We start from the raw sequence: 12,027 nt of genomic DNA, 5'->3' as shown, positions 1-12,027 counted from the left end.
TCAGAGAGGGAGTGGGGGACAGCCCCCCGTAAAGTCAGAGGTGTAGGTGAAAGCACAAAGCAGAAAGTAGGCAGACTCTGGTTTTGGGTGTAAATGCTCAAGAATTTCCAGGGGGACCCCTGAGGCTCGATCCCGCCTTTGCGTATGCCGAGCCTCCTTCCTCATGACCTTTGTCATGGGCAGAGTTCCTCACACTGGCTCCCAGCAGTGATAGAATTCCAGTGAGCTATTCCAGATCCTGAAAGATGATGCTGTGGAAAGTGCTGCACTCAATATGCAATATGCAATATGCACTCAATATGCAATATGCCGGCTCCCGGCAAGGCACCATGTGACCCCGGGCAGAGAATGACAGAGATTCCCAGGAGCAACCAGATGATTCACCATTTGGTGATTCCCTGAAACACGAAAGGAACTCTTGGGATGGCTCAGAGGCAACACCTAGGCTCCTGTAAATCAATCCAAAACAAAAGGGAAATAAGTGAATGTGACAGGGAAGAAGGCTGAGGAACATGCCTTATAATCCTATTGGGGTAGCGGTGGCTAGGGAATGATGGTCTCTGCTTTGCTCCAACTATTATGTGCCTGACACGGCACATGGACATTGTCTTGCTGGGGGCGGATGCCCTTGTGGCCTGATCCATTCTGTGACCCCTTATCCTCTCATGGGGTTCTTCATGTGGCCGGCGCCCTAAAGGCTTTTAAGTGCCTGACCTGTGCCCACACAATATTGCTTGGCCTAATCCTCAGTTGGAAAGAAGACAAAGGAGAGACCCTCACCCATTCAGGCAGCAGCTGCTGAGGCACGGTGAGCAGTGGGGCCTTTGGAACACACTGGAGGGTGACCCTGGCCAGAGTTCCTCAGTTGCTTCCATAGCACTCGCCTGTTCGCAGAGGGTCCCTATGAGAAAGGAGACGTGAGGAGTTGGGGAAGAGGCCCCAAGCTCCCCGTATGGGCCACCAAAAATGTCGTGGTCCGGGAGGGGGTTGGAAAAGAATTTCCAGACATGAAGCAGAATGAGAGGGAAATGAAGTTTATTAGGAGTGGGAGACGCTATTAGAACAGCAGGCCAGCTCAAGGGAGAAGGACGTTAAAAAGTCCACTTTTATCAGGGTACAAGGAGTGGGATAGGGATCTTGCATGTCATTTGCTGAATGGATGAGGCACATATACTGAGTCGGGTGGCGACAAGTAAGGCAAATATTTTCTCCCTATGGGGTAGGATAGGTGGTGGTTCAGATGGTAACGTGTCTGCCTACAATGCGGGAGACCCGGGTTCAATCCTTGGGTCAGGAAGATCTCCTGGAGAAGGAAATGGCAACCCACTCCAGTATTCTTGCCTGGAATATCCCATGGATGGAGGAGCCCGGTGGGCTACAGTCCATGGGGTCACAAAGAGGTGGAGACGACTGAGCGACGTCACTCACTATGGAGTAGGAGGGGAGATTGGTTATACTGCTCAGGAGGGCCTGAAATCCATTAATAGTTACAACCTGGGGGAGGGAAGGATGATCAGGGTCTGGTTTTTCTGTTCCTGCATTCCAAGACCCTCCTTGGTTTTACCTGCTCTTTCGTCCTTGGGTCACCACAACAACATCTTTTAGGTGATTATTTTATCACATGAGCAATTTTCTGTCTTACAGTTGGCTTATTGCTTAACTAGCAGGGAATTTGGTAAAAAAAAGTCTAGTGACAGAAGTGCCAAAGGATCTTTGGAAAGAATTTTACTAAAACCCATTAAATTGTATTTTTGCTAAAAGATATCACTGAAAAAACTTTGGAATATTCCATATTATCTTTTAGAGCTACAAAATAAAAGTTATTACAGCATTTAGCTTAGTACAAGGACACAAAACTCTGAACATGTGATGTTAGTGAAATTATTCATTTAAAACATTTCATTTCTCTAAAGGTAGAAAAAAGGAAAAGGAACTCTTTTCCAAAATGTCTTTAAAGAAAGAAATTGAATTACAAGATTTTTAGTATACAAATATTTGTTTTTATAGGAGCGGACAGAATTTGGTAGGATAATCTGGTTAGTGTAAAGTAGGTGTGGTCACAGGATGAAAAGGAGGAAGAAACATAAAGAAAACAATCAGTAAATTTAAGTCTTGATCTCAAGTTGTTTATGTTAATTATAAAGTAACTTGTGGACCACTTTAATTACATTGTGCTTTCTGTTTCTTTAATGATGGACATGTTTATGACAATGAAGAAGAATATTCCATACAATCTGGCTTTCTCTTTATTTCTTTTATACAACATTTTATGAAATAAAGGAGTCACTTTTTAAAAACATCTTCCTGATGATAGCATTCTCATTTTTCTGAAACAATTATTTATAAATTACCACCATTTACAATACTAACCAAAAGAAAACAAAACAAAAATTACTTTTTTTTTTTTTAGTATAGAAATTCTGAAAATATGTAAACAACCTAGGCATATTTAGTATGGAACATATTTTTTTAAGTGAGAAGACTTATAACATTTTAAATTTATCACATTTACACTTATAAGATTAATGGATAAAAGATAAAAGTCCTTAAGCATTGAAGAAATCTCCAATATCAGATTTGTTTTAATACATTGAGTCATCAAAGAAAGACCTTCCCAACCTTTAGTGCTGCTCGTAATGAGACTAGGTTATTTGGTAATTTTTTATTTCTATGTTCTGGAAATCAGAGAGTAGCCCTATAATTGGAATCCCTATGATAGAACTGGATAAAAAATTTAGCTTATTTCCCTAGGATTGAAATTTCTAGCCTTTTACACATATGAGATCTTAATGACAAAGTTTTGTTTAGGGATATATGAAGGCAAGTAGGTGGTATGGTAGTATTGAGGCTATTCAAAGAGACATCATTAGCTCAGCTGTTTGAAATATTTGAGAGACTTTTCAACAACTCAAAGAAGAAGAAAACAAATGCCTAGGAAAAATGTGCTTCTTCAGCAATCTTTTCTTGAACATCTATAGTGTTCTGGGCAAAAATGACACTGACAATTTAGATATTAAAACAAAAATTTATACTTACATTTTAATTGAGACAAAGGACAAGCAGTAATTATAAATTGTTAGTGTGTTATGAATGATAAAGGTGGTCTGGCAGCACAGGGAGGTCTTAAGCTCAGTCTGAGGCAGAGTTTCTGGAAAGAGTGTGGACCTAATAATCCTTCAAGAATGAGAGGTGAAGAAAAACATACTTTCAGGGAGTCAGAGAGGTCTGTGAAAAGGAAATACTTGGTGGAACTTGAGGCACCTTTAGAGAACTTCCAGTTGTACCATGATCGGGAATTAGGGTGTGAATGATGAGGGGCTGGAGGGGAGATGGCTCCAGAAGGAATCTAGATCTGGGAAGTCTTCATGGAGGAATTCTGATTTCACTCTCAAGAGGATTGCAGATTAATGAGGGATTTCAAGCAGATCATGTGTTTAATGAAAGCATTTTGGCAGCACTGCTGAGGGATAAGGTTAAGTGTAATGAGGAGACTAAAATTAGAAAAAAAATCTGTTAGAAATATTAATACTTCCCTCAATTCAGGAAGCAAGAGATGAAATTTTAAACCTTAACAATTTGAATAGTGATTGATATAAAAATATGGCACCAAGCAGTATTAATGACATAGAATTAGCAAGGTTGGTGACCAGCTGGATAAAGATAGTAAAGAGAAAGCTGATAATGGTGGTTACCAAGTTCCAGTCTCTAAGAAGGGGAATGTAAGAAAGTTGGCAGATTTTAAGAAGCAGAAGAGTGTATTTCTGATTTTGACTTGTGGAGCTTGGGGAAGCAAAGGACGGCTCTAGAATGACTTATGAGTAGAGGTGGTGGTGGCCAGCAGGTTTGCAGTGGGGTAGAATTTCAAACAAAAAGTGGAAAGATGGGTGTCAGCAAGACATTGATGGTCACTGAAGTTATAAGTTGAATTTCAAGATTTTCTGGAGGATTGATCCTCTTAGAAAACAAAGGGAAACTGAGCTGGGGAGAGCGGAGCTAAAAAAACCTAACATTTATGTAGATATTTTGTAGTTCAAAAGTATTTTAAAATATATCAGTTTAGATGCTCGAAATAATGTTATGAAGAAGGTATTATTATGCTCACCCTCCTCTTTTTATGATATGAGGACTCAAGCTCACATAAGTTGGGAGACTTCCACAAATAGCAAAGAATGGATCCAAGTCACAAATCCAGGTTGGTCTTCTGCTTTAAATTTAGTATGAATTTTATTATACCAAAATTTTATTATGACCACCTAATCTCATCTAATATCTCATGCATGTGTTATACTCATGACATTGTTGAAAAATTCTCTTTACTCTTGGGCTTTCATTTTTACCAAAGGGAAGCTTTCTAAGGTCAGAGCTGTGACAGGCAAGAAATAGCAGCTCAGTTACAGTGGGGGCAGTAATCTAGCCCGAGGGAATTTTGAGTTTGTATTTTCAACCAAAGTGGTCAGCTCTATTTCGCATTTAAGATGGTAGAACACACAAGATAGCCATACTGAGGCCTGTTTTGCCCATGATTTAGCTTCTTTTTAGGCCCCACTTGTTATGTGAGGTTAGATAATTAAAAATTGATTTAGGTAAAGAAGAAAACACAAAATACCACCGTCTGACTTAATGACCATCCAATCCTATTAAGGCAGAAGAGTCTATCTTTGGCGAACTATCTGACAAACTCCCTCATTCACACAGGATAGGTAAGTTGTTGAAGAATGAATAGTAAGATCTTGCATGCCTTTTAGAAAGGGCTGAAAGCAGTCGGGTGATAGTTTTCTTATCCCCAGTACCCTGAATAAGTAGACAATCTCTGATAGAAACACACTGGGAAAAGAAATGTCTTAATAAAGAGAAACACTTGCCAGAATTAGCATAGGGCCAGTTGCATGGGATATAGACTTGCTAATTTCATATTCTTCAGCCACATGTCTATGGAGACACTTTAAAAATCTTCAATGCTATTTACTTGAGATTTCTGTCTGAAAGAAATGACAATCTTGAAGTTTCTTTGGGTAGAAATAGAGCTATCAATTCATTCTGTTGCATTTTAGTAATGTTGCGTTTAGTATGCAAAATGATAGCTTTCTAATATTGGTGAGAAGGTACAGTAGAATATGATTTTAAAAGATAAGAAGATGGCTCTCTTCTAAGTATGGCCACTGCCTAAGTACAGTTGGCTGATCACAAAATGTGCAATTCAAGCTTTCATATAGATATTTTAGATTGACAGTACCCTTGCATTAGTGGAGCGAGCTTCATTTACTGAGAAGTCATAGAAAGTCACGTTGATTGTCTGAGAAGGTAGCTGTACTTGAAGGATAATGCTAAAAGGCTAGAGAATAGAAAAGCTAGTACTTATTATGAGAAGTCCTCCATTGTCTCCTAACTGATATACACGGCAGAGGGAGAAATGGGAACTGACCTCACTCCAGATTCCATCAGGTTTTAAATATTTCTGCTTTAATGTTGTCATCGTTAGTTCTTTTGTTTCATCAAGTACACAAAAATGGTGCAATTTTTACTCTTTTGTGGAAGAAACCATGACCAGTTACACAATAGAAAAATTCCTGCTTGTAATCCTATTGCTCATTTCCACTGCTTCTTACTGAGCAGAGACAAGGATTTATGTATTAAAAGTGACGATAGTGACAAAATGTTTGTTTATTCAATTTCAGAAAGAAAGAATGTTTATTTTCCTGTGGCTGTAGAGCCAAAGATTATGGTAATATTTGTAACACACACTCACACACACACATATATATGAATTATCATTAAGGCAACCTCTAGATACTCTGTTCTATCACCCAAGAAGGCTGAGCAAGGGCTTGTGAAATATTTTGCAGCCATATTTATTGCCATATGGCCATTTCCAAATTACATTGTGCTGTAAGTTGAGATTGTCTGAAGTAATTTGGCTAACTTCCAATTTAGGAATACCTTTCACAGAAGCTGACACTAATGGCAATGTGATCGCTGGGTAATGTAACAGTATTAATATTGTTTTTATTGAGTTAGCTAGACTACTAACTATTGTGTGCCGAGAAAAACAGTTTATGGTACAATGGTCTAATGAAGCTGTCTAGCCAGTCATTTCTCCTGTTAAGGATGTAATTCACCTAAGCAATCCAGGTTGGATGATTTTTTTGTCATGGTACAGACCACTTTTTAGCAAAACTTTCAAAAACTGATGTTGAAATGAAAAGAGAGAAATGCATTTGGAAGTTTATTGTATTCTACAGTCACCTTTATATAGTTTATAGTTACCGTTTTATGTGTGTTCACAGAACAAAGCCATTCTTTAGATCAGGAGTTCTTCAAGTAGAGTGACTGGGCTGGTAGTATCACCTGGAAATTTGTTAGAAATGCATATTCTAAGATGCCTTCTTAGTCCTCCTGAATCAGAAACTAAGGCTGAGGCCCAGAATCCTGTTTTTTAACAATCTTTCCATGTGATTCCATGACATTTGAGAACCACTGCTTTAGATCTTTATGTTAAATGGCTACTGGGATACAACAAAAGATGAACATGTATTAACTTTGGAGTGATAAGCTAACATCATACATGATACTTCCCTAGAACTTTCTGTGATCTCAAAATTCCTTCACGTTAAGCAATTAAAATATGCACCATATTCTATTGAAAGTGGTGGCTACTTTTACATTTATTTAATACATAGAAAGAACAAAGAATAAAAAAAAATTCCCAAGGGACATGAGGTTAATTTATTAAATGAAAAGTCCAATTCTAACCAACTGACTTCTACTCTATTATGTCTCGATGGTTAAGACAATTCTAATAACATAAAACAGGATTCCTGATAAGCAGGCATTTTTTTTCCATACTTTTATGTAACCCTAAAAGTTCTAAATGATGAAGTTATAATTGAAAAAGAATCCATTTAGAAATACAGACATTTATAGAAAATATTTTTCTATAAATTTTTCAATTTATAGAAAATACCAATTATTTATAAAAATATCAATTACTTGATCATTGATATTTATAATAATAAAACAGAATGCATTTACACGATCTTTCCCTTTTCACTCTCTATAAGTCATCTATACACTCATAGGGTCACCAACCTTAAACATAAAGAAATGACCAATAAGGGAGGTGCTCTTCAGTGGGAAAAAAAATGCTTTTTAGAATTAAATGAGCTATAACAAAATGATTTTTTAGAGGTATTTTGTCTGTACTTTTCTGATAATGTTGCATAGCTGAATATGATTTTCAAGAGGATCAGCGAGTATGTTCTCATTTCAATTCTATGTTTAATCACACCTTTGATGTTTTGTCATATTTCAGTTTTCTTGCTAGTCAGCCAGCAGTATCTTGTGTGATAAGCCACATCCATACCAATTCTTTAATCAACCTCGTTTGTGAATTCTAAGTGTGGAGGAGAAAATAACAAGGGGGGATTGCCTTTCTGCTAGAGTCTGCAGTGTTAAGTTTCATGACAGTAAAAAATAAATAAATAAGGAAGGAGTTGTCAAGGTTGTAAGTCAGTGGCATAAGCAGGAATTATTGCTACTCAGGGACTATAAATTTGGGGGGTATGAATGTGACTTACCATACATGAATTTTTAGAAAAATTAAAATATTTAAAATATCCAGCCAGGAAATAGATTATCCCAAAGTTGCTGAAAATTTACTTCCACTATATTTTGGACACTTCTAACATGTTAATATTTTGGCTACTTTCTAAGCAACTTGAAATTCAAAACAGAAGCTGGAAGTAGCCAGAAGTGTAAGCAATTGTATAGGATAAGCATGACCAGTTATTTATTTTTTTTCTTTTAAATTTATTTACTTTTTAATTGAAAGATATTTGCTTTACAGAATTGTGTTGGTTTCTGCCAAACCTCAACATGAATCAGCCATAGGTATACATACGTCCCTCCCTCCTGAGTCTCCCTCCTACCTCCCCCACCCCCATCCTTCTAGGTTGATACAGAGCCCCGGTTTGAGCTCCCCGAGACATACAGCAAATGCTTATTGGCTATCTATTTTGCATATGGTAATGTAAGTTTCCATGTTACTCTCTCCATAGATCCCACCTTCTCCTTCCTTGGTCATATATCTGTTCTCTATGTCTGTATCTCCATTGTTGCCCTGCAAATAATTTCATCAGTACCATCTTTCTAGATTCTGTATATATGAGTTAGTAAACTATATTTGTTTTTCTCTTTATGACTTACTTCACTCTATATAACAGGCCCTAGATTCATCCACCTCATTAGAACTGACTCAAATGCATTCCTTTTTATGGCTGAGTAATATTCCATTGTATATACGTCCCACAGCTGCTTTATCCATTCATCTATATGTGGAAATCTAGGTTGCTTCCATGTTCTAGCGATTGTAAGTAGTGCTGCAATGAACAATGGGGTACATGTGTCTTTTTCAATTTTGGTTTCCTCAGGGTACATGTCTAGGAGTGGGATTGCTGGGTCATATGCTGATTTTAATCCTAGTTTTTTAAAAGAAATCCCCATATTGTCTTCCATAAGGGCTTGTTCAATTTACATTCCCACCAACAGTACACGAGTGTTCCCTTTCCTCCACACCTTCTTCAACATTTGTTTGTAGTCTTTTTTATGATGGCCATTCTGACCAGTGTGAGATGATATCTCATTATTAGTTTTTGATTTACATTTCTCTAATGAGCGATGTTGAGCATCTTTTCATGTATTTATTAACCATGTGTATGTCTTTGGAGAAATGTCTTTTTGGGTCTTTTCCCCACTTTTTGATTGGGTTATTTATTTTTCTGGTATGAGCTGTATGACTTGTATGAGCTGCTTGTGTATTTTGGAAATTAAATGAAAATAAACAAGTGAGACCTAATTAAACTTAAAAGCTTTTGCATAGCAAAGGAGGCAATAAACAAGATGATCATTTATTTTTGAATCAACTTTTTTACCAAATTCAAATTCAGCTACATGTTCTCTACCAACTTACTAACTCTTTAAAAATTCATTCAGTGCTAGCAATCATTTCAAAAGTAAGCACACTGGTTGCTGTAGACTCAGGTAAGTTCAAACTCTCTTACTTTTTGTACATTATATATATAAATATACACACACACACACATATATATACTTCCCAGTAGTGCAGTTGATAAAGAATCCACCTGCCAATGTGCCAGTGGAGGAGATCCAAGAGATGAAGTTTCAATGCTTGCTTTAGAAAGATCTCCTGGAGTAGAAAATAGCAGTGCATTCCAGTATTCTTGCCTGGAGAATTCCATGGACAGAGGAGCCTGGCAGTTTACAGTCCATGGGATTGCAAAGAGTTGGACACGACTAAACATGCATGTGCATGCATGCGCACACACACACGTCATATATATAATTACAAATTAAAAATAACTTTACTTTTATAAACTTACATTATAAATTATTAGCAATGTTTCAAGGATGCAGAATCTACCAAAGCATACTGGCAGCTGAAGTTCCACCTTAATTTAATATCTGGCTTTTGAAACTGAAAATCAAAAAAGCAATTAAATCACTAATTTCAGAGGTTGCCCCAAAAGGTAGGTGCTGGATGTCTCAAAAACTCTCAGGTGGAAAATGGGTGGGTTGAGTGGAAGTGAAAGTTGTTAGTCTCTCGGTGGTGTCTGATTCTTTGTGACCCCACGGACTGTAGCCCACCAGGCTCCTCTATTCATGGAATTTTCCAGGCAAAAATACTACAGTGGGTAGCCATTCTCTACTTCAGGGGATGTTCCCAACCCAGGGATCAACTGGGCCTGCTGTATTGCAGGCAGATTCTTTACTGTCTTAACTACCAGGGAAGCCCAAATGGATTGAGTAATTAAAAAAAAAAAAAGTGGGCCTTAAACCTCAGTCTCTGTCACAGAGAATTTGTGGGTAGATATTCTGGGTGCATATTAGGCCATAATCCATCTCTTCATATAAGAAACAGAACTGTATAAAGTGAGGTATTTTTGAAATAAAAAAATTTCATCTCTCTGTAGAGATCTCTAACCCAACATATCTAAGATTCATTTCTGCTGGCCCACTTTTCAAAAATCTAGTAATTATGACTGGATCTTTGGAAAATATGAAGCTGCTTGAGAGAAGGTACAGATGGTTACTATTGTGAAATCAACAAGGAATCCCTAGGATTCTTACCTTTGGATGAATAAACTGGTAAATTTTATGATAAATGTCAATAACACTATACTTGAAATTGTTGATTAAAGGAAAAAGTCAGCCAGAATAGTTATTTGACCTCATGCATGGAAGTCACTGTTTAATCGGGAAGTCAAAACATCTTTTTTTGTGTGTGGTTTATTGTTTTTTTGGTACTGTCTGCAGAGACACATATTCTAAGTTAGCTTTAAGACATTTTCTAAAACTTTAAACACACTTTTTTTCCTGAAAAATAGGATGCTATTAACTGATTTTTATGAGATTCTGAAGATAAGATGCTTTAAATAGCAAGTATCTGAATAATGAGGGTTACTAATATGCCTTTTCAGAACTGGGCATTTGTTTCCCATTTTCAATATATGGTCTCCTCTCAGTATTTCAAATGTTTCTGATATTTACATATCTCATAAAGAATTTTTTTTGAATGGAGTGAAAATAAGCCAAGTCATATAAACTATTACCTATTTATATTGTTGTAACATGCACTTCTTCTCCAGGCAGACTTGGAATTCCAATTCAGAATTTCTGTTTAGCTTATGAATACCTTGTACAGAAAGCCTGTGAGCTATAAAATAAATAATCGTGGGCTGCACTCCCACTTCACTTTGGTTTATAGGATTCATATTTCATCCCAAAGAAGAGGGCACTATTGCCTGAGGACACTTGCCCTGTACCATTGGGCACTTGTCACATATGATGTGCCATGGCACACATAAAGTCACTTCAGAATCTGTCATTGCACAGTAAGACACATGTTAATGCAAATTATGTTTACTCCTGCTGAGCGATCTGATCAGATCTTTGTGGATCTGAAATGGTATACTTCTTTTAAAATGCATATTTGAAGCATGTTTAGAAACTCAGAAAAGTTGAAATTTATACATAGATAGCCAGATGTACACAAACGTATCTATAACTTACTTGAACTTTGTTTTAAAGCACCATCCATTGAGTGTTAGATAAAATGTGAACTTACTAAGTAAATGTATGTGAAAGCCATCTAGCTTAAACCCTTTTTCTTTCAGATCCATATTAAGCCAAAACAGAGCTCCACCCAGTTTCAGAGCTGTTTTTCCTTGGGGAATATTCCAGAGTGCAACATGGGATGGAGAGGGAGATTTCTGCAGCCTTTCTCAGTGTGTGGGTAGAGAGCTCCATCTAAGCATGGGCCCTTCTGTGGCCTTTTGATTTCCCTGTCAGCCATGGGGCTTCCAACCATCATTTTGGGCAGAGCTGGGAACTTGGTGGGGTGAGCTGGCTTCTCTTTGGCTTTCCTTGTTTCTATGAATCCTCTTAGTCCCAACCAAATCCTCTGTCCTTGGCTTTACACTTTTCATCCCAGCCTCCAACATAGATTCATCATGATCTGTACAAACACAATGCCCCGTGGTAGGCAGGCTAGCTTTTCCTTCCCAGATGCTTTCAGTGTCCCCTGTTGGTACACCGCATCTCACAGCAGCTCGAGCAGTCTGTGACCCTGACCCCAGGGCTTCCTTTCCCTATACACACCCTGTCATCACTTCTGTGCAGTGCTCAGTTCATATTGGTGGGAGATATTTCTTTCCATTAGGGCATTCAGTCTCTTATAGGACCTGATTTTGTCAGATTAGTTTCCTCCTAAACTGCCCAGTGTCTTTTTACCACACCTCCTTTCTACCCGCATATGCTAGGAGAGCAGAAAACAAGCATTAACATTTTCTTTTAGTCTCTTTTTATCTTCTACCCTTGGTAAAGCTCCTGTTCCTCCCTCCCCTCCTTTTCTTTTGTCTACAGGAATGTTTCCTATATCATTTGGTTCTCACTCCAGGATAATATTTCCTAGCGGCTGCTGCTGCTAAGTCGCTTAGTCGTGTCCGATTCTGT

The sequence above is a fragment of the Bison bison genome, unplaced genomic scaffold (genome assembly GCF_000754665.1).
Source record: "Bison bison bison isolate TAMUID 2011002044 unplaced genomic scaffold, Bison_UMD1.0 scf7180017864332, whole genome shotgun sequence".
NCBI lineage: Eukaryota > Metazoa > Chordata > Mammalia > Artiodactyla > Bovidae > Bison > Bison bison.
Note: the sequence above shows the minus strand (reverse complement) of the source record.